This window comes from Mirounga angustirostris, unplaced genomic scaffold, assembly GCF_029215605.1.
Source record: "Mirounga angustirostris isolate CCGP_5_RB_7025 unplaced genomic scaffold, mMirAng1.0.hap1 SCAF_18, whole genome shotgun sequence".
NCBI classification, from domain to species: domain Eukaryota; kingdom Metazoa; phylum Chordata; class Mammalia; order Carnivora; family Phocidae; genus Mirounga; species Mirounga angustirostris.
This window is the reverse complement of record NW_026991726.1, coordinates 1288385-1311460: the sequence shown is the minus strand read 5'-3', so window position 1 is coordinate 1311460 and position 23076 is coordinate 1288385. Positions and strand designations below refer to the sequence as shown.

At 38.9% G+C, this 23076-nt stretch overlaps 1 pseudogene across 1 annotated transcript in view; it reads left to right on the top strand.

Moving 5' to 3' along the window:
* LOC135363090 (alpha-mannosidase 2-like) overlaps positions 1–23076 on the top strand; it is a 144584-nt pseudogene that overhangs the window by 9353 nt on the left and 112155 nt on the right. Inside the window, exon 4 of the transcript XR_010408806.1 lies at positions 11379–11550. The product of XR_010408806.1 is annotated as an alpha-mannosidase 2-like (transcript). The remainder of the gene's footprint in view (positions 1–11378; positions 11551–23076) is intronic.

Here is a 23076-nt window from a genome sequence, read left to right as displayed (position 1 = left end):
GGGGCAGTAAGTGGCACCACAAGAATTCCTTGTTACTTTACCTGGACCTCCCACCTGAGTACACTCAAGGGACAGAGAACATGTGCCTCCTGTTCAGTCTGTCTCATTGCCTAGCCCAACACGTGGCATATAGTAATCGCTAAATAGAGACGAGGCCTTCCCGACCTGTCTCCATGCCCCTCTGAAGCTTCTTGAACCTTCCATACTTGCACACAGGCAGAGATGTCAACGTTTACAGCACTTCTGCTTTGTCTCCTCACTAGAATGCAAGCTCAGTGAGGGCTCACACTTTGTCTTATAACCAGCAGGTCACTAATGCCCAGAAGAGTCAGCAGCACATGGTACTGACTCATTCGGTTCAATAAAATAGTGAACCAGGGAATGTGATTCTGCAGACTCAGATGAAACATTGGACCTTGACATTCACATTTCTTTAGCTTCCCTCCATCTCTTCTTCCTGTTGTCTTATTTCTGTTCCTTAAAAAAAAAAAATATTTAAAATGTGCTTTGTAATTTTAAATACAAACAGCAGATGATGTGAAGCTCTTCAAGGGCAGGGATAACCTATGCCTTTGAGATTTTGTTTGTTTGCTTTAGGGGTTCCCGCTGTAGTTAATGTGTTTTTCCGTGGGGAGATTTCTCTAATCATTGGTCCTGACTGCTCTAAGTGAATCTGTCTGTTGGCATTTTAGCAACCAGAGTTGAGTCTTTTTGTCTTAGTAAAAGATGTTAATGACCCTTACCCTCAGGCCCTCCTCCACTTGAGGAAGAAATAATAGTCTGACACTGACCTTTTATTTTTTTATTTTTTAAAGATTTTATTTATTTATTTGACAGAGAGAGACAGTGAGAGAGGGAACACAAGCAGGGGAAGTGGGAGAGGGAGAATCAGGCTTCCTGCGGAGCAGGGAGCCCGATGCGGGGCTCGATCCCAGGACCCGGCGGATTATGACCCGAGCCAAAGGCAGATGCTTAATGACTGAGCCACCCAGGCTCCCGCATGGACTTTTTGAAAGCAAAAGCGATAGCGATTTTTGCTACCAGCAAAATAGAGAACAGAACCGCTGGCTTTTCTTGATAATTTTCACCGCTCCTTCACAAAAGTGGAATTTAGGTAAGCTAAATCATTCTGTGAAGAAGTAAATCGTTCAGATCATGAAGAAACCTCTTTTTCAGTGGAAGAAAAGAGATAAGTGTGTGCGCAGACATTCCGAGTCAAAATGTGACTCTGTAATGGGAAATCTTTGTATAATACTCCTAAATGAATGTGCAGTTAGGCGGTTTACTTTCTAAATGAGATTTATAGAGATTTGTTTGCATTTTCTGCAGCAACAGTTTAAAACAAACTTTAGCTTAGTGGTTTGTTTCATCAGAGTTTTGTCTGTTGGGGATAGGAATATTTGAAATAGACTTATGAAAGATTCCTATATTGAGTTCCCTAACTTTAGGAATTCTGTTGCTGTGTTTTTATATATGTAGGTGTTTTTCTTTTTGGATCGAGTTCTGATATCTCACAAGACAGATAAATTTCAAATTATGTTTCGTATTTTAATTCCTAATCATGCCTTCTTCCAGTCTATGAGGACATGTAACAATTGTCATACAGCATTTTGTATGGTTTACATGAGTTAAAACAAAATTGGAAAGGAATTGTTAAGTAAATGCTGATAACTTTGTACTGTTACGCTTTTGAAAAGTTCTGAATCATAGACCATGAAATTAAATGTTAGTTGATTGATACATGTTCATGTTATATTTAATAAGCTGATTAAAACAGCACCTTTGTATCTACAATCTTAATTCTTTCCTTCCCACTACTTAAACTGCCGGAATATTTAATTTTCCTTCAAAAAAGTCACAGTGTGTAGAGAGTAGATAAGGTATACTAAATGGAAAGTTGGACCGCATATTGTTAGTTAAGCAATATGTAAGATGAACATTAGAAAATAATCCCCCATGTGGTATGACTCTGAATCAGAGAGACCTAGGCACAAGAGCCACAGTGGAAAATCATTTTATTTTGTGCATTTGCAGTTGTTTTACAGAGTTTTTATTGATTCAAATGAGTGAGTAGGATTTTTCACTTTTTTTTAAATTAAGGAAACAGAATTTTGCATTTAGCATTATATGATAATTTGAAATGAGTGTATGTACCCTTATTCTTTTTTTTTTTTTTGAAGATTTATTTATTTATTTTAGAGAGAGTGGTATAAGTGGGATGAGGGGAGAGGGAGAGAGAATCCCAGCAGACTCCCTACTGAGCGCAGAGCCAGACTTGGGGCTCAGTCTCACGACCCCGAGATCACAACCTGAGCCAAAATTAAGAGTCACCCTTAATCGTCTGAACCATGTAGGTGCCCCTGTGTGCCCTTTTTCTTAAAAAAAAAAAAAAAAGCGAGAGAGAACAAAAACGTGAGGAAATCGCAGTGTGGCATTATTTTAAAGGTTTTCTGCTCATGTATTGTTCAGCACAATCAGAAGAAAAGAGTTCTGGTCAGCCATAGTTGGGTAACACCCAGTGGGTGAAAGCAGGGGAGACTTGCAAGTCCATCTGCCAAAGGAACCTGCTGAGTGGAAGGAGATGGTCAGGAGAGGGCCATGTGTTTGTGGGCACAGTTTGCGGAGCACTTTGTTCTGTTTAATAATTGAGGGATAAAATGAGTTCTTCGGTTTTGGCCACTGTGATGGGAAATTTGAGTTTCTGGAGCTAAAATGCATGAGGAAGAACTGAGTGAGAACTGGTATTCATTGCCTGTCTTGTATCAGGGGAGTGTTAAGTGTGTGTTGCTTCATGTAATCCATTCTGCAACCCTTAAAACTGGTAAATTAAACCCCATTTACCAGGTGAAGACAGTGAGGCTAGGGTCGGTATACTAATGTCTTCGAGATCCATCAGTTATAAATTGGCACAGGATGGCGAATTAAAGCTCAGATTTGCCTAATTCTGAGATCTCTGTTCTTTCTACTTACCATGCTGCTTCTCAAGATATTTTATTTAGTTCAAGTGATTTGCTTGCTTTATGGGCGTTAACTAATTTGACACATTTATCTGAACCTTGGGTTGTTAATAGAATTGCCAGATTTTTTTTTTTTTAAGATTTTATTTGTGGGCGCCTGGGTGGCTCAGTTGGTTAAGCGACTGCCTTCGGCTCAGGTCATGATCCTGGAGTCCCAGGATCGAGTCCCGCATCGGGCTTCCTGCTCGGCAGGGGGTCTGCTTCTCCCTCCGACCCTCCCCCCTCTCATTTGCTCTCTCTCATTCTCTCTCTCAAATAAATAAATAAAATCTTTATAAAAAAAGATTTTATTTATTTATTTGAGAGAGTGCTCGAGCAGGGGGAGGGGCAGAGGGAGAGAGAGAAAACCCCAAGCCGAATCCCCGCTGAGCGCAGATCCTGACTCAGGGCTTGATCTCTCAGGACCCTGAGATCATGACCTGAGCCAAAACCAAGAGTCCGATGCTTCACCGACTTTTCCATCCAGGAGCCCCTTGAGTTGTCAGATTTAACTTTATAAAGAAAAATGTAAGTTAAGTTTACATTTCCAATAAACGATAATTTTTTTAGTGTGTGTTCCAAATATCATATGGAACACACAGTAAACATTTATTCATTATTTATCTGAAATTCAAATTTAACTTGGCATCCTGTATTTTATCTGGCAATCTTAATTAAGAAAACACTGGCATTAAGAGTTAAATGTTTACACAGCACTTTAGAATTATCGTTTTAAGCGATCTCTCAAATTGGTGTATTGAGGTTCTTTTTCAGGGGGAGAGTGCTGATCGTTGCGGCTCTCACTGGACTGCATTCCTTAGGAGCATATACATCAAGTAGCACCTAGAGATGTGGGTGATCATCAGACATGTCCCCACCCTCCTGTTTTGGTTACTTTTGTCTGTCTGTCCAGTCTGGGTGCTTCAGAGCTCACCGATGTGCCAGTTATACAAATAATTGCTACTGCTTATGAGACTTTACTGTTTCAGGCACTGTTCTCTTCACGTATTAAATCCATTACTGCTCTCAGCCACTTTATGACAAAAGTCCTATTATTACCCTTATGTCACAGATGAGAAAACTGAGGCAGAAGAGAGTCCAAGTAATGTGTTGGTGGCAGGGCTGGGCTTGAACCCAAGCTCTGGACTCGGACTTGTAACCACTATTTAATATTGTTTCTGGAAGGTAATACTTCTGAAACCACAGGCAGAGCTTCTAGGAAGAAGGTCTTCTAAGTGTTTCCGTGTTAGATGCCATCCACTTTAGTATGATTAATCATATAAAACATTTTATGAACTATCTTGCAAAAGTAGACACCTCACCACACTGTTTCCCATCCTTTTTTCCTTCTGGTCTATCCTTATTGAAATGGATGTTCCTGTCCTTAAATACTACTTGAGTACATGAGATGGTGAGTGGTTTTCCTCATTGCTGCATATTTTACAATTAGCAAGTCATTTAGAAGCAGTATTTTCCAGCTTTTAAATGGTTTCTTTTAGAAACTGATAATTTGCCCCACATTTGCCCTGACCGTAAGGCTAAATAGCCTCATATCCTAAGAGTAACTCCTCGAAGGAAGTCACTTTTACTTTTACTTCTAATGGTTTCTTTCATATTATAGACACTTTTCATTTTTTCAGACCACTAAGCCCTGTTTGGGGAAGACGTAGTAGGCCTAAAGTGTCCTACTCAGTGTGAATTGATGCTCATGGATGGAGTCCTTAACAAGGGAGGGAAGTAACTTTAGCCCAGATTTAGAAATTATTGTGGAGGTTGATCTCACAATGGCAGGTGTTAAATATCGAGGTATGCAGGTCTTTTAAAGGGCATTTAGAAAAGCAATATAGTAAGGGGTCACAATTGGATATTATACATACAGCTGCAGGGTGAACAAAACCCCAGCTGTCCTAACGGTAATGCAGATGGCTTCCGTGGTGTGGGATAGAATTTCCAGTGAGGGCATCTTACACGGGTTCAAAAAGTGCTGTATCTCAAACAGCTTCGTGGACATGAAGCTGATATGCTTTGAAAACTATTAGATGACACTGAATCACCTGGGAAAAAGGTGAGGTGATTCTGGAAACCTGAGTTCAGAAGCATTTATAGGATTCAGCAGGCTTCTAGGTTTCCAAAGACTCACAGGTCTTTGGAAAACCTCAGCTTCATCTTTGAGTCTCTCTCTCGTCTCTCGGGAGCTTCAGTAAGTTAGCATCTTCTCTTCATTTTGCCTCCTTGGTGTCATAAACGTTTTCCAGCAGAATTTTTGCAGTGGCCTCATTTCCTGTTTTCTACTTTACCATCTTCGTCTATCCTTTACACTCACAGAACACTCATTTTTGAAAGCACAGATCAAAAGACCTTAACTTCCTTCCTCCTAGATTTTCAGCAAGAACCAAAAACAGTTTAGAAGATTTTCGGTGATCTGACCCCCACTTCTGTTTTTATTGCTCTCTGTACTCCCAGCGTGTAAGCTGCCACGCAGCCATACCCACCTGCCTTCTCCCTGAAACTGACACAGACCTTTGTGGTTTTGTGTGTTTTCCACATGCTCTTCCTTCTGTTTGGGAACTACCACCTTTTTCCTCTATCCAGATGATGGCTATTCTAAGAATCTCTCTTCTGTCCTCCTGGTAGGAATCCACCACTTCTATATTCCCACGGCATTTCGCTCATATTTCCACTGTGGAATCTGTTTTCATTGATTAGCTTTATTGCTTTGCCTTATTAGAGGCTTGGTTTGTGTTTGAATGAATAAACTGGAACAAGACGTTGGTGAAAACTCTTTCACAGTTTATCAGGGCAGGGGGAAACAAGCTTGACTTATAATGGAAATGTTGGAATTAAAATTAATCAGCAGCGGATTTGAGTTATGATAATACCAGTTAAGATGGTGCGTGATACCTTAAGTGTAAGAGTGGCTATTGCAGTCAACTATGGAAGGATTTGACAAGTGATGGAAGAAACCTGTTGATCATATGTTGATAGACAATAACTTCATTACTAAAATAAAGAAGCTTTCTTATTTTATAAACCTTTATATTTGTTTCTTAATTTGAGACTATTATGTTAAAACAGAAGTAACCTGAAGCTTAAGTTATAGTTTTTACATGTTTATTATCTGGATATAATTATTTTTGATTCAAAATTTACTATGCTCTCTTAACATTCAGTACCTATTTAACTTTGAGTAGAATAAATGTAGCCATTAAAAAAATCATTATTGTAGCAGTTAAAATCACAACAGTGTAGCAATGATTTGAGGGGATGTGTGTTTTATTTATTTATTTTTTATTTATTTTTATTTATTTTTTAAAGATTTTATTTATTTGAGAGAGAGAGAATGAGAGAGAGAAAGAGCACAACAGGGGGGAGCGGGAGAGGGAGAAGCAGACTCGCGCTGAGCAGGGAGTCCGATGCGGGACTCGATCCCGGGACTCCAGGATCATGACCTGAGCCGAAGGCAGTCGCTTAACAAACTGAGCCACCCAGGCGCCCCCGAGAGGATGTGTGTTTTAAATTATCTTAGGGCTGACAGAGCTTTTTTAAATATAAAATAGAACCTTAAGAGATAATGACCAAAGATTATTAGGTTAGCATCAGAACAGACAATGAATGCATTAGAGCTAATTGTGTATGTGTGCAATGTCTTTTCCTTTTGGTTTCATTTCCAGTTGGAGTAATAAATTCGTATTTATATTTCATATACCTTTTTTCCCCTATCCTTTTGGCCGTGCATTTCATTCATCTATCACATACTTACTGAATTCTTGATGGTGTAGGCTTCATACTAGGTGCTGGCTTCATGAGAATTCAATGCTTTGAAGTTCGGGTTATAGGTTCTCAAATTTGTAGGAATTGGGGCAGAAATACCTGGAGGTCCTCAGGCCCTTTGTATAAACATTTAAAAGTTATAAATCAAACTGATACATTGCTAAATAAGGATAGGTCTTTTCATCCTGCCTTGAGAAATAGCACCATTATCAGGAAGGCCATGTGTGGGTTGAGATCGATCAGGCTCCAGTTCTCTACTGGAATGTGTTGGTGCATGTGGGAAGAGCCAGCCTATAGTAGCCCAGCCCTGTCTCCCAGAAATGGCCCTGTCCTAAACCAGGCCCTCCTTTGCAGACACCCCAGCACTCTTCCCACACCCCTGCAAACTGCATTCCCCCTGCCCATTGCTCAGGCTAGGGAGGTTACCACCTGCAGGTCGACTTCCCTATAGAAAAACCTATAGAAGGCCCTTGGTGGGCTCTAGAAACTGGCTTGAGGCTGTTTGAACACAGATTTCTGGGCCCTGGTACTCAGAAGGGCAGGTCAGGGCAAGTCAGGGCAGGCTCTGGGTGGGCAGGTTCTTTGCTTTGGGAATTTATTGTGTGAAAAGAATGTGGTCAGAGGACGAATAGGAAGATCCCTCAAGTGACCAGGGCTCAGGAAGGGATCCCCTTGCCCAAGTGCTAAATTGGTGCTGTGTATGCTCTTGAACCAAATAAAACTGAGTGTTCCTTGAGAGGATCAGAGTGCCACAAAGTCTTTAGATTTTGAAGCAAGATCAAGAGTCAAATTTTAAAAAATAGTGTTTTGTCAGTGAACAATTACGAGGTGCTTAATTGTTCACAAGCATTAAAAATAAGCATTGGGTTGTCAACTTTATTAGGCTTTATATTTTAAAACTTAAAATTTTTTATGATAAAATAGTGATAGCAAACTTGGAGTTATGCCTGCTTTAAAGAACTTCTAATTATGTATTCTTTGTTTTAGATCTTTCCCCACTTACTTAAAAATGGTGACTAGCTGTTTTATGGGTTAAAGTGTTGTTAGAGGGGAAAAAGAGTAAATGGAAAGGTATTCTTCGTGCTATTCTAGCCCTGGTTCAATTTCCAAGTGTATTCAAGGGAAAGAAAAAGGCTGTGAATTGACCACTTAAGTAAATCAGTTTGCAACTCAATGTCCTAGGATTATTAAATCCAGAGGTAGGAATATAATTTTATGTCACAAAAAATCATCCCATACAACTTTTCATAAAATACTGTCTTTCTGATTGGTCTTATGTTAATATACAATTGTAGTTTTACAGTAATTGAGGAAAAGAAAGAGCCAATTCAGTGTAAAAGGGAATACTTGATTATTGTATAAGAGCAATAAAAGCTAATTTACTGTTATATTACTCAATATTGAAAGCTGCAAGAGGCTATCTTTTAGTTCATTCTTCATTAATTGTGTTATATTTTAGTGATATTAGTATCTATTATAGATGAGTTTTATGGAAGGCTTTGAAGTTGACATCTCAGCATGTATTTTGGCTCACGTAAATATCTTTGACATATTTTCTGCATGATTGTTGAAGGGCAAATGAAGTGTTGAAGGCAACATGGATTAATCAGTCACTGTGATTTCTTTATGAAAACTCCTATGATAAACTATTCTTTGAAAGGGTCTTAGCTAATAACAAATTATAACTGATGAAAACAAGTAATTGTACTTAAAAAAGAAAAAAAAACCCTGTTACTTATTCAGCTTCATAAAGACAGTTTCTTCTAAATTTGCTTTCTATGCTAGATTACTAGAGTTTTATTATTAAATTAATTTTGGAGTCATTCCATTGTTAACAGCTCTTTTCTTTTATTGAGTTAATAGCCAAATAATTAGGGCTTAGTTTTGACCTTTGTTAAAATTTAGGTAAAACACCTATGTGTGATGTCTTAAAGACAATAATTTGCACAGAGCCATTTCAGGAATTTACATGGTCCTCACTGCACATGTATAATAAGAGCATGATGCAGAAGGAGAGGTCACTTCCAAACATTTGATTTTAGCTCAGTCTTGCAATATGGAGGTAGATACATGTTAAATTAAATATTATAATGGTCCTTGGTAAAATAAATTCTCCCCACAGTGCAATCTTTGTTTTTCGGATGGTAATAACCCTGATTTTTTCTAGGGCTAAATTAGTTTGCTAGGGTTGCCATCCCAAAGTACTACAGACTGGGTGGCTTAAGCAACAGAAATTTATTTCCTTACAGTTATGGAAGCTGCAAGTCCAAAATCAAGGTGTCAGCAGTGTTGGTTTCTTCTGAAGGCCTCTCATCTTGGCTTGCAGATAGCCCCCTGTCTTCGCATGGTCTTCCCTCTGTGTATGTCTGTGTCCTAATTGCTTTTTCTTGTAAGGACATATTGGATTAGGGCCCACCTTCATGACCTTATTATACCTTAATCACCTCTTGAAAGACCCTGTCTCCAGATACAGTTGCATTCTGAGGTATTGAGGTTTAGGATTTCAACATAGGAATTTTGAGGGGACACAATTCAGCCCTTAATAGGGGCATAGAATGAATTCTTTGCAAACCAAAGTTTTGGGTTACCAATATGTTTAAGATGTGGAACAGTTTATTTAAATGTTTTAAATAAATGTGCCCTTTTCAAAATTTAGTTGTTAGAAATATCTTTTATTTCCTCTTTTACCTGTTTTGATTGTAGAGATGGGGAAGGGTCCATTAAAGACTGATGAAGGTGATAATAATAATAGCAACTAACATTTATCAAGTCCTGTGTTATATCCTGGACTCTGGTCTGAGCACTTGATGTTTTTTTTTGTCTTGGATGTTGGCATGGTCAGCATTAGCAGCGAGTTGGAGCATGCTAGGGGTAGGTTGGCTTTTCTTTGCTTGTCCTTGGGAATCCAGATGTGGATCTTGGCTTTGCGGTCTGGGGCAGGAGTCCCAAGTTTGTACCTTTGCCAAGCAAGATGGGATTCTTTGCAAACCACTATTTCATGAGCTATCTTTGAATTTTCTATATAGATAGGCTTTTTATTTAAACATGGAAAAGTTAAACTATCCATGTAGTATTCTTTGGTGACTTTAAAAATAACTTAAAGGTGTCCCAGATCAAGAAAGTCCTCGTAAAGAATATTTTACACTGAATTCCTCTTTGGCTTCTGGCTTCATACCTGTCGCTTTGTACATGCTCACTAAATAACTATGGAATGAATGAATAGATTTTAGTTAAAGCAAAAGGGAGAAATACAGAGTGTCAGTGCCCTTTTCAGAAGCTCATATTTACATTGTCAAAATAGTTGCATTGTCTTCTCTGCCCTAGCACATTTTATTATCTTCCAGCTAATACAGTATATTTCAGATATTAATTATAAACAAAAGAACTAACCAGTTGACCCCTTAATAGTTTAGTCTCCCCACATGTTTGAGGTTTGGAAAAAATAGAGCAGTAGTTTAGCCTGGTTGTATAGAAACTCCTATCTCTCTATAAGATTTCATGGATAAGAGGTTGTTCTTTGGAAGGTCCACGTGGCCAATAGATAGCTGGGTATGATTTTGCCTCAGCAGCTCATCATGTTGCTTTAATGCTCTGCCAGATAGGGCTATGCTTGGACCTATGGGTCTTGTTAAAAATGTTTCTTTATAGGGATGGGGCACCTGGGTGGCTCAGTCAGTTAAGCGTCTGCCTTCAGCTCAGGTCATGATCCCAGGGTCCTGGATTCGAGTCCCGTGTCAGGCTCCCTGTTCAGCGGGGCGTCTGCTTCTCCCTCTGCCTGCCACTCCCCCTGCTTGTGCTCTCTTTCTCTCTCTCTGTCAAATAAATAGAATCTTATAAAAAGATGTTTCTTTAGAGTGAAATTACAAATATCTTTAGATAAAACTTCCAGGATATTTGAGAAAAGTCTGAGAACTAAGTCCTCAGTATCTACAATTTTCTTTTGAAAAAGACTTGACATACATGTATACACTTGTGTTGTTTGATTAGTGTCAATTTGTGCTTCCAAAAAATGGAATAATTTACAGCCTTTGGAAACTAATGCCCGTTCTTGGCAGAATTCTACTTCTCTGTATTCATAATAGTGCTATTAATTACCTTACTGCTTTGCTGCTGACTTTTAGATATAGTTTATACTTTTCTTTTTCTTAATTTAACTTACTAAAATGGGTAGGGAGTTTCAGATGTGGTATGAAGGGATACAGTTTTCATTACATTATGAGTAAGTAGTACTGCCAGCTTGTTAACGCTGTTCAGATTTTTAGAATTAAAGCAAATTCCTTAAATTAGAGATAAATTATAAATAATTGAATTCAATACTATAATTACTAAGCATAAATAAATGCTTTTGGGCCTCAGGTCATTTTTCTCATTTTTTCCCTCATTTCTATCTGAATTTGTGCAGTTTTCAGAGTGTTTTGTCATTAGTGACTTTTTGAGTTTCGTATCCATTGAAATGGAATTTCACCACTTGAAACATTTCTGAAATTTTTAAATGTGTCTTAATATGAATGAAACATCTAAGGGTATCCAAAGGTGATGCAATGGAATGTGACTGAGTTGAAATCAGACATATGAATCAGACCTTTGTTGTATATTTGTGTCTTGATTTAGGTTGGTTGAAGACTTTTGATGACTACTTTAGAGAGATGACTCGGTATATTTTTAATAACATGGTCATCAAGCTGAAAGAAGACTCACGGAGAAAATTTATGTGGTCTGAGATTTCTTACCTTTCAAAGTGGTGGGATACTATAGATAAGCCGAAGAAGGATGCTGTTAAAAGGTTTGTTTTAAAACTGTTTTTTTGTTTGTTTTTTTGTTTTTGCAATTTGGTAATATTAAACATTAATTATACAGTGAAACAAGACTTGGATTTTTAGAAGGTAAAAATTCTTAGCCTTATATCTGAAACTAAAATATTTCTTCACATCCTTTTTTCCCTGATTCTAGTTCATCTCTGAAAAAGTGACTTGAAACTTTTCTGTTGAAGTCCTTATGTTCCAACTTTGTCCCGGAGATTGAATTATTAGGTCAAAGGGGCTTAATATTTTAAATGGTTTTTGAAGCATATAATCAAAGTGACCCTTGGAAAGATTGTTTCAGAGTATTCTTCTATCTTCCATATAGAATTGTACCAATGTCTCTGCCTAGTTGGCCACCAGTATATTTTTTTTCTAAAACTTTGACCAATTCGATGGTTGAAATATTTTAATTTGGATTTTTGATTACTGATAATGTTGCATATTTTCTCAGTGTGGTATGATGAGAGAATCTGTTCCCTATGTGTCCCCCCCTTCTGCTCCCAAGAGTTTAAGGATTATCATAGCATGAATTGCTTTCTTTTATTTATTTAATATCACACATATAGCACTTACTGTTTTAATGCCTGTTCTGAGCACTTCACAAATGATAACTGATAATCCTCGCAGCAGTCCTGTGAAGTAGGTACAATGACCGTCCTCGTTTTACAGATAAAGACACTGGTTGTCCGGGGTCACCCAGCTGGGACGCGCCTCGCTGGCGTGCCATCCGGGGCCGCCTGTCCAGCCCCACAGGCTCTTCCCTCCCATGCTGTGCTCTGCTGCTGCCCTGAGATGTAAATTGTCTGTTTTTTTCCCTACTTATTTGAAGTGCCATCTTCGTTGTATTTAAATATGCATTGATTTCTGGGTTTTCTGACCTCTTTCATGGACTTTTCTGCTTGACTCTGATTGTCGTGGCTTTAAGATCTGTTTCATTAATGGGCAATTTAAATCTCCCTTTGTCTTTCTTTGCTGAAAAATTCTTTTAATGAGTGACCACTTAATTTTCCCAAGGAGCTTTAGAATTAATTTGTTAAATTCTTCCTACCGTATCAAAAAAGAAAAGGATTTTGATGGAAATTGACACAAACTAATTTAAAGATAATTTGGAGGGATTTGGTTTTCCATCATTATCCATCAGACCTTTTTTTTTTTTTTTCTTGATAGGGCACAGCATTCAAAAACTTTGTTAGTGATACACACACACACGCACGCACACACACAGAAGAGATGGGAACCTAATAAAGATGCTGGTAGAGATTTATGTATGTTAGGTGGTTAGAAATAACATAAATGCTACAATAAAAGACCTGAAGTTTATACTTGTAGACGTGGATGTCAGAAAGAGTACAGACTTTGAGTTAGTGCAAAATGGTAGAAAGTGGGTTATCTGAAATCTGACAGGAAGTTTTTTGGCATATGTGGATGATTGTGAACACAGACAGTGAATTGAAGTAACTGGTAGACCTTGGAGGGTGTGTGTGTGTGTGTGTGTGTCTTGTGTATCCCTATGTGGCTGGGTTCAACTGGGTGCAGTTTTCTGCCTTCTTCACTTCTGTTTCTCAGGGACAAAATTTCACTTAAGCAATACAAAATTTGCTCCCTGATATAATCATTCACTTTGGAATAAATTTTTTTGAAACAAGCATTTATAGCAGAAATGACTATACCTATTTTTTTTGCCACTGTTCCCCTGTCAGCTCCCTTTTATTTTTAGGGATTTTATTACTTTTTAAATTTAGTACATAAGGGTCTGTGCCCGATCTTTGCTTACTAGCTCATTCGGTCATGCATTCTGCAACTGCCCCAATGGATATCTCCAATGGGGCAAGAGCGACGAGGTTTGGACACTCGTGAGCTGAGTATTTCTTTTTCTTGATCATAAATTCTAACTCTCACCACTGACAAATAATTATCTTTTCTCCCTTCAATAACTAAAATTACTATAACTACCACTCACTTGTAGTTTGTTTGGATTTGCCTGATCTCTGTGCCCTTTTTACATTAGAGGGAATTCATTTAGAACAGTAGTTCAAATGGTTAGGCCCTGGAATGAGGCTACCTGGGTTCAAATTCTGGCAACTCCCATCTATTGTGTGAACTTTGGGCAAATTATCTAACCTCTCTGTGTCTCATTTTCTTTGTCTAGTGAGGATAATATTGGGACCTATTTTATTTGGTTTTTATGAAGATTGAATGAATACAAATAAATGCTTAGCCCAATGCCTGGCATATTTTAAGTCCTTAATAAATATTAAAAGCTCTTGTTATTTTAGTTTTTGTCACTTTGAATCTTTCTCTTGGACACTCAGTGTAGAACTTTAGTTCCGAAGTCATCCTTTTTTTTTTTCTTTTAATAAAAGAATTTAACTGTAAAATATATGCTTTCTTTCTTAAAAAAGCTTTTTAATGTATTGCTTCAGTGAAGATAACCTTCCCCTCCACTTCCCCGCTCAGACATTTTTAGGATTTTTAAAATTTTATCCATGAAATTCTAAATTTTGACCGTGTATCTAGGTATAACTTATTATTAAACTTTCCATCTGTCAATTCAAACATATCTTCGGCTTATGTGTTCTGCCCTTACTATATACTGTTTTTATTTTCTCTGGGGATTAAATTTTCTAGTTATTGAGTCTCACTTTTCCACATGCATTTTTGATTTCTTTGTTATATTTACTGTGTTTGGGAGATTTTTCTTAAGGGTTTTAAAGATTTTCTTAAAGATTTTTCTTAAGGGTTCTTTTTTTCCCCCACTTCAGATTCAGTTCTTTGAGGGTATGAAACATGTTCTTTTCTGGCTTTGGTTTTAACTGTTTTTGTTTGCTTGTTTGTTTTTTACCCCTCAGTTCTGCATTCTTTATATGGTACCCTGTAAGTCCAAGTATTTTTGTCCTTTTTATTCATCCTTGAACAATAACAGATGTATATACACCTAGAATTTGTCCCAAAACAGAGAGTGTAACTGGCCTCAATTCCTTCCTGTTCTAACTAAATACTTTGTTTCCTTGCTGTGGGTGTTAGTTCATATTGACTGGCCAGCGTCCATTCCCCCTGGTTTCCTTTTGGGAAATGGCCTCTCACACATGTCAGATCCTCCATCTTCCTGCCTCAGGTCAGACAGGCCAGCTATGACCTGAGCTCGGCTAATCAGTGTATTACTGCCCAGCATTCTGAGTCGTTAGAAAGTGAAACGAGGGTGGACAAAAGGAAGCAAGGGAGGCAGACGTAGAGGGAAGGTTGCAGGTCATCCCTCACAGCCCTGGTGCGTTCATAATACTCTTCCTGTCCTGGGACATGGTCCCTGTGATCCCTGTAGCATGTCCTCTCATTTTCTTCCAGCCCTTCGTTAAGCTTGGACTTGTAGTCCTCAGTTTTGTGTGTCCAGGAGAGTCTCCCAGTGCATTTCCTCTCTGGAGTCGGCAGGTGTTGTTGGCAAACAAGAAAGCTAGCTGATCTATTCCCCCTCAGATCCTTTGTTGGAGAGCTGGATTCTGAAAGATTGCATGAGCATCAGGGACCCAGCAGCTGGAGAATATGTCCCTGTCATGAAAAGGAGTGGCCGAGGGGAAGAGAGTAGCTGGGGCTGTGGGAAGATGGGGAGATTTATGAAGTGTTTGTTCTCTGCTGGGTGAAGCTGCGGAGGCCAGGATTAGCTTTCTCCATTCAGCTTTCTCTTTTGTGACGTGTAAGCCAAGTAAGAGCTTTGGCCTGTCTGAAGGTCCTGCTTCACAAGAGTATAGGAGACTAGAGTCCAGCTACCTCCGAAGGAAAGTGGGCTTGCTGCCTGCTGCTTTTCGTAAGGTGAGGCCATGCTTGTTTCCTCCCAGGATGGCTGCATTAGGGAGCTACCCTCTGCAGCACTAAGGACCTTGGGGTTGAGAGGCTTCTCTTTAGGATGAGCTCTCAAAGAGCCCTCAGGTTGAAGTATGGAGATAGTGATTAGTGTCTGTCCCAAGATACAGCTTTGCTTCAGTCCTTGGCCCTCCAAATTAGGGGCTGTTGCCCAAATCTCTCAGAGTCCTTTCTCTTTATGATTTGAGACTCCATGTTGATTTTTCTTGTAGGATGATGGCAAGTTAGTACTTGAATTATTTTAGTTTCATCTATGTAGTATCTGTCAGAACCACCGCCAATTTTATAGCATGAGGATAGTCCCCTTCTCCTTATTCTAGCTGGGTGCATCTCTCTCTCTCTTTTTCTGCTCTGTTGGCCATTTTACTTACGTTGAGCTGTATGAAATTGCCGGTATTTCACCATTTTTGATGTACAAAAATAGCAATTTCATGGGATTCAACCTAAGATTAAGGATAGAAAATGGTAAGATGTGGTAAGGAGTGGGAATACAAATGAGAATCTAATGCTCAATTCATTGTCTTAAACTTCTTTTGACAGATGCTATTTTGGCAGTGGGAAATATTCTGGAATATAGGCCTGATCTTGATGATACCATTTTGCTTGAAGAAAATATTGTTTTTGTTTGTTTGTTCTTTTTGTTTTGTTTTGTTTTAAGATTTTATATTTATTTGAGGGAGAGATAGAGCACAAATGGAGGGGCAGAGGGAGAGGGACAAGCAGACCCCTCTGCTGAGTGGGGAGCCTGACAAGCTCAATCCCAGAACCCTGAGATCATGACCTGAACCAAAGTCAGACGCTTAACTGATTGAGCCACCTAGGAGTCCCAAAGAAAACATTGTTTTTTATAGCAAAGTTAAGGCAAATGAGTTTTGTTTCTGGTCAAGCTTTGGCAGAGTTTTCTCCCTTCTTGGCATCATCATACACTTTTATTCACTTATTACATTTATCTGTGGAATTAGGGTCATAGCATTTTTTCCCCTACTTACTTAAACATAACATTCTTAGTATTTCTTGCCTAAATGTATGTTTTGGGGAAAAATTAATAGATATACAGGTGTGCTTTCAGTATTTAAAATTCTGAGCTTGTACTAAGTGGTGTTAACTGATAGAATTTTTTTGACTGCTAGTATAATGCTTATGCAGTGGCTTATTTTTTCCTTTTTGAAGATGAGTCTATGGATTCTATGTCTGTACCTAAATTTGCAAGCTATCTATTGCAGAACAGAACCTGTTAATTCCAGCAGAGTTCCATGTAAGCTTTTATTGTCCCTGAAGAATACCAATTGATTGTGGGAACTTAACAGAAACATAACTCAAATGATCCCCATAATCTATTCTAGCAGTGACTTGTTTGATTCTCACCCCCTGTGGCAGCAGTCTTCAGCTCCATAAGCTTTTAAAAATGAGAATCTAGTTAACTAAAGGGAGATCCATGCAAACAACATCTAGCCTTTTGTGTGTGTGTGTGTGTGTGTGTGTGTGTGTGTGATTCAAAGTAATTTAATCAATTATAGTCATGGTGCCTACTTGTAACACATATCCAGTGGATTTAAAAGAAACTTCCTCCCATTAAATAATCAACACATTTTCTGTCTAGGCTTGTTTTATTTTTGAAAATGACTAGGATGTTAACATTCTTTTTACTTTTTAGGCTTCATATTTGAATATTCTTCAGCTAAATGCAGTTAAATACTGCATGATGTTTATAATACATCAAAATGTGAATCCTTATTCAGAATCAAGCAGCTGAAACATTAACCTTAGCATTTCTTTTGACTAGCACCCAGCATATTACATACTTATTTTTTTCTCTCTGGGCACTGAGACACTGAAACAGTTTTTACGGTGCATGTGCTCTTGCTGTTGAGACTGGTGTTCAGTGAAGAAGCTTAATGAGTTGTTGGAACCTAGAACAGTTTGTGTTCACCGAAGTCTTGACCAGCTTCTGTGTGGACATTTTGGTATGAAATAAGGCTTCATATGTGTGTGGGGAGGAAAGGTATCATCAGTGAATGGTTATTGAAGTGATGGTTAATGAAAATATTTTATCTTCAACACATTGCTGGGTTTCATTGCTTTGCCAAGAATGCACAATCTTTTTTTTTTTTTTTTTTAAGATTATTTGTTTGAGAGAGAGCGCATGCATAAGAGAGAGAGCACTAGCTGGAAGGGGGAAGGGGCAGAAGGAGAGGGAGAAGCAGGCTCCCCGTTGAGCAGGGAGCCCAATGTGGGACTTGATCCCAGGACCCCAGGATCATGACTGAGCTGAAGGCAGATGTTTAACAGACTGAGCCACTCAGGTGCCCCAAGAATGGAAAATTTCTAATCTGTCATTCTCTTACATCTTTTTTCCTAGGTTTATATTTAAGTGAACCTTGTACCCTATTTTCTTAACTATCTGTTTGCTTATTGAAATCAGAGAAATGGGGGCACCTGGGTGGCTCAGTTCGTTAAGCGGCTGCCTTCGGCTCAGGTCATGATCCTGGGGTCCTGGGATCGAGCCCCACATCCGGCTCCCTGCTCAGTGGAGAGCCTGCTTCTCCCTCTCCCTCTGCCTGCCACTCTGCCTACTTGTGCTCTCTCTCTATCTCTCTGTCAAATAAATAAATAAAATCTTTAAAAAAAAAAAAGAAATCAGAGAAATGGTTGAGATCACTTTCTTAAATAATACAAATCCAAACTTATTGGTGTGCATTTCAGGTTTCACTATAAAAATGTACTTTTAAAGTTCTCATACAGGTTAATTTATTATACATTTTATACAGGTCAAATTTTACGGTGCTTGACCGAAGGCTGCTGTGAAATTTGCAGAGCAATAAGAAGTTACAGTGTGTCTTGTGATGTTCAGAGCAAATTGCAGATTTGGACTGAGTTTAGAGGCTAAAGATACATAGCATTTAATCAAAGGATCCAAAGCAATTCGCCGGTGTCTAAAATAATCTTAGTTCTCATAGTTGAAGCAGCAGCATATGTGTATTTGAAGATGTATTTCACCCCACTTCCTCCACTCCCAGTTTATTTCCAATGAGGCAGCTTTGTGCAGCTGCCACCCCTCAGCCACTCCGGCTGCTGGCTTCTGTCTACCTCACGGATACTGGCACAAGCCACGAGGGGCTTCTCAGCTGCTCCATCCACTGGATGTTGGCGCCGTCCCCCTGAAGGCTTTCTTTGCAGCGTCAACACTGACCACTTCACTGTCCTTGAAATTCTTTCTTTCTTGTCTTCTCTGACCCAGAGCTGTTTGTCTCCTGTTTCTCTTCCTGCCTTGCTGAGCATGCCTTTTTCATCCCCTCAGTTTCCTCCTCTGCTCACTTCCTCCATGTCCCTTTCTCGCCTGTGGGGTCGTACCCCTTGCTTCTCCTCTTCATCCTGCAGGCTCATCCACACTGTTATTTTAATTACTAGGTGTTTGGGCTGCTTCCAGATCTAGAGTGCCAACCTCAACTTCTTTTTTCCCTATTTAATGACAATAGTAACAGCTAACACTTCCTGAGTGCTTAACGTATACCAGGCATGTTGTAAGCACTTACATGTATTTATCCAGTCAGTCCTATAGCTTTCTTAGGAGTTAAGATGAGTTGAGTTTCCTTATGAGGAAACTGAGGCAGGGGTGTAAAGGAACGCACCTAAGATTCTCCAGCTAGTGAATAGGTCATGAAGACCAGAGCCAGGCAGCCTGGCCCCAGAATCAGTGCTGTTAAGTATTGTGTGCTCTGCCTTTTCCATCTGCCATTCAGGCCAAATCCAGTCAGTCCCCTAAGCCTTGTCACTTACTCCTCTTTAGTATTTCTGTGCTCTGGACCCCAGTTCCAGGCCCATTACTCTGTGTTTCCTGCTATTATGAAAACCTCCAGCTGGTCTTCCTGTGTCTAGCTCTGTCTCTTCCAGGTGTCCTCCATTTCTCCCACAGAGTTAGGTTTCTAATGTATCGTTCTGTCCATGTCACTTCTTGACTTTAAAACACTTCAGTGATGCTTCAGTGTCAAAAGGTACAGACCCATCTCTTGTCTGGCACACACTGGCTCTTGCTCTGATTCCTCCCTACTTGTCCATCCTTCTCTCTGATCACTTCCTGCCTCACAGTCTATTCTTAGCCCTGCTGAGCTGCGTGGGTGTCCTCAGACACATGTTATTTCTTGTTTAGGAATTTGCCCATGAGTTGAGCTTAGAATTTTTTTTTTCCTTTTGTGCAATGGATAATCTCAGTCTTATTCATTTTTCAAGACTCAGCTGAAATATTACCTTATTTCTGAAGCCTTCCCTTATTTACTCCATCATTCATTCAACAAATACTGTGCTAGACTCCGGGGATACAGGAGATGAGGAAGACAGACCTGATAGTAGCAAAAGAAACAGTCAACAAAACCAAAAGACAACCAACAGAATGGGAAAAGATATTTGCAAATGACATATCAGATAAAGGGCTAGTATCCAAAATGTATAAAGAACTTATCAAACTCAACACCGAAAGAACAAATGATCCAGTCAAGAAATGGGCAGAAGACATGAACAGACATTTTTCCAAAGAAGATATCCAGATGGCCAACAGACACATGAAAAAATGCTCAACATTGCTTGGCAGCAGGGAAATCCAAATCAAAACCTCAATGAGATACCACCTCACACCAGTCAGAATGGCTAAAATTAACAAGTCAGGAAATGACAGATGTTGGCAGGGATGCGGAGAAAGGGGAACCCTCCTACACTGTTGGTGGGAATGCAAGCTGGTGCAGCCACTCTGGAAAACAGTATGGAGGTTCCTCAGAATGTTGAAAATAGAGCTGCCTTATGACCCAGCAATTGCACTACTGGGTATTTACCCCAAAGATACGAATGTAGGGATCCAAAGGGGTACGTGCACCCCAGTGTTTATAGCAGCAGTGTCCACAATAGCCAAACTGTGGCAAGAGCCAAGACAAGATGTCCATCGACAGATGAATGGATAAAGAAGTGGTGTATATATATACCATGGAATATTATGCAGCCATCAAAAGGAATGAGATCTTGCCATTCGCAATGACGTGGATGGAACTGGAGGGTATTATGCTAAGCGAAATAAGTCAATCAGAGAAAGATAATTATATGATCTCACTGATATGAGGAATTCTTAATCTCAGGAAACAAACTGAGGGTTGCTGGAGTAGTGGGGGGTGGGAGGGATGGAGTGGCTGGGTGATAGACATTGGGGATGTATGTGCTATGGTGAGTGCTGTGAATTGTGTAAGACTGTTGAATCACAGAGCTGTACCTCTAATAAATAATACATTGTGTGTTTAAAAAAAAAAAAAAAAGCAGGAAGGGAAAAATGAAGGGGGGAAACCGTAGGGGGAGATGAACCATGAGAGACTATGGACTCTGAGAAACAAACTGAGGGTTCTAGAGGGGAGGGGGGTGGGGGGATGTGTTAGCCTGGTGATGGGTATTAAAGAGGGCACATACTAAATGGAGCACCGGGTGTTACATGCAAACAATGAATCATGGAACACTACATCAAAAACTAATGATGTAATTTTGGTGATTAACATAACATAATAAAATAAAAAATAAAAATAAATAAAATAATAAAATAAGGGAAAAAAACTTAGTATCACAATAAAGTGTTTGCTTCTATGGAAGCAAGAAGGGTGTCTTGGGAGGCTTCCTGAAGCAGGTGGTATTCAGGCTGAAACCTGAAAGGGGTTATAATTAACCAGTTACGTAGGGGGTGGGGAAGGAATTCCAGGTTATGAGAGCAGAATTGTGATTATGGGCCAGGGATTATTAGCAAGAGCTTGGCATGTTCAAACACCCAGAAGAAGTTTATGAGGCTTCAGCAGTGAGGAGGAAGGTGTGTGTGCTCGGGCTGGTTAATGTCTGGTCATCAAGGAGATGCAGATTATAACTACTACAAGATTCTATCCCAAACCCTTTAGAATAGCTACAATCAAAAAGCCTGACAACACCAAGAGTTGACAAGAATGTGCAGCAACTGGAACTCTCATATTGCTAGTGGGGATATAAAATGGGACAATTGCTTTCTGAAAAGCCACCAAAGTTTTCCAAAGTAACACATACATAATGAGACCTAGGAGCCCCCTGCTAGGAATTTACCTAAGAGAAATAAAAACATGCTCACAAAAAGACTTGTTTAGACATTTTCATGGTGATTTCACACTGGAAACAGTTCAAATGTCCATCAGCAAGATAATAGATGAAAAAAGGCATATTCGTGCAGTGGAATTACTGCTCAGCAGTGAAAAAGAATGAATTACTGAAATACATGGTAAGATGGATGAATCTAATAAACGTGTTAAGCAAAAAAAGCCTGACAGAATAATAAATATTGTGTAATTTTACTTGATGAAGTCTAAGAGTAGCTAAACCTATCTATTATGATAGAAATGAAGTAAGAATGTCTTTCTTTTTTGGAGCAATTGAGGCGGGAGATAATTGGAAAGGGGCATGAAGGAACTCTCTGAGTTAATGGAAATAGTCCATATCTTGTTTTTGGTGGTGATTACAGGGGTATAAACACTTGTCAAGACTGATCAAACCAAACACACGTGTATTGTGTGTTGATATCTCAAAAGTCCTTTAAATACAGTACAGCCATAAACATGATGATAGGTCTGTTTATTAAGATGGAAAGGTGTGCACTGGTATAGTATTAAGTAAAAGAAGTTGGTCAAAAACTGTGCCTACCATAACCCCTTATGCATTTATAGCAAGATAGTGAATAAATTTTTGAATTTTATTCTTTAATCTCATATATATTTTGATTCATTATGAATGAGCATTTTATTAATTTGTTTTGGAAAATGATAGAATGAAGTAATATTCACTATACAGTGAAATATTTAAAGACAATCCTCTTTTTTTGTTTTCTTTTTTCTTTTAAAGATTTTATTTATTTATTTGAGACAGATTTCATTCTTTTTTATGGCTAATATTCCATTATGTATATATATACATATATATATGACGGCTTTATCCATTAGTCAATGGACATTTAGGGTCTTTCCATAATTTGGCTGTTGTTGATAATAGTGCTGTAAACTTTGGGGTACATGTATCCCTTTGAATTAGTATTTTTGTATCCTTTGGGTAAATGCCTAGTGCAGTGCTGGGTTGTAGGGTAGTCCTATTTTTAACTTTTTGAGGATACTCCATACTGTTATGCAAACTGCACCAGTTTGCATAAAGAATATCCTCTTATTAAAACTTAACAGAAATGGGGGTCCTTGGGTGGCTCAGTCAGTTAAGCATCTGCCTTCGCCTCGGGTCATGATCCCAGGGTCCTGGGCCCGTGTCAGGCTTCCTGCTCAGTGGGGAGTCTGCTTCTCCCTCTCCCTCTCCCTCTTCCCCCGCTCATGCTCTCTACCCCCCTTCTCTCTCTCTCGCTCACATCAATAAAATCTTAAAAAAAAAAAAAAAGATTAATTGAGCCATCTAATATTGGAAATATTCTTAAATAACATTTCATGATTATTTTATGCTATAGCTATGTTAGTTTTCAATGTTTAGGAGAAATCGGTATAATATTTATAGTTTAGAAAAAATTTTTCATTTAATTAATGTGTTAATGTAAGTCCCAAGTGTATAAAGGGTACACAGTGAAAGGTAAGAGATGAACCACTCTTGTCTCTTTGCCATCTAGTTCTTCCCACAGA